At 40.5% G+C, this 795-nt stretch overlaps 1 long non-coding RNA gene across 1 annotated transcript in view; it reads right to left on the reverse strand.

Annotated features, from left to right (window-relative positions):
* LOC138965889 (uncharacterized) overlaps positions 1–393 on the reverse strand; it is a 2,937-nt gene extending 2,544 nt beyond the window's left edge. The window contains exon 1 of the long non-coding RNA XR_011455550.1: positions 118–393. This is a non-coding gene — a long non-coding RNA (uncharacterized lncRNA). The remainder of the gene's footprint in view (positions 1–117) is intronic.
* Positions 394–795: the final 402 nt, after the last annotated feature.

A 795-nucleotide genomic window follows, 5' to 3' on the forward strand; every position in this document is an offset into this window, starting at 1 on the left:
GATATGAAACAAGCCTGATAGTCAAAACAGAGCTCAGTCCGTCAAATATGTTTCTTTTTCTTGTGTGTTTCTTCTCATACGGTCGTTCATTGTAAGATTACCCAGTGGTCTGCTTACCAAATAAGTTCCAATCAACTCCGAGATCTTCGTTTCCGTTCCCAAGTATTTTTCTGATGATCATGATTTGAACAGAAAATCTGAAGCCCTTTTTTCTTCAAGAAACACACTGCAAGCAAATAGGCACTTCGCTCTGGTTGCAAGTTCGTCCACACTCCAGTTATAGGAACAATCTTGTTGAGATGACGTAGTTGATATGTCGTAATGATGAAATATGACGAACATGTGGTATCCTGCAACGCGTAGCTAATTTGCCGCGAGATTTGGAATGCGAAGTCTATAATTCTGCTGCGCATCGAACTCGTACTTGTTCTGTGCTCCTTCAATATATAATTATGTACGTTATGTTCTAAAGGTTTTCGCTAAAGGAAGGGAAGAATGATCTATAAATAAGTGGTTACTTGTCGTGCATGCAGTTCAGTTCTATTGTGAGTAGCCGCTAAAGTCGACTCGGCAAGCTAAAGTGTCAAGTCGAGTCAGTGACAGTGATAGAGACTGCGCTCTTAGCTACACACAGACAGACAAAGACACTGACACACAGACACACAGACACACACACACACACATACACACACACACACACCTTCAAGCAATAGGCCTACAGCTTGATTCATGAGCTCCAAACACGTTTTTGAAATTCTATGTCACGTTATTTTCGATGTAATTTATTTGTATTGA

The sequence above is a fragment of the Littorina saxatilis genome, linkage group LG5, assembly GCF_037325665.1.
Source record: "Littorina saxatilis isolate snail1 linkage group LG5, US_GU_Lsax_2.0, whole genome shotgun sequence".
Taxonomy (NCBI): domain Eukaryota; kingdom Metazoa; phylum Mollusca; class Gastropoda; order Littorinimorpha; family Littorinidae; genus Littorina; species Littorina saxatilis.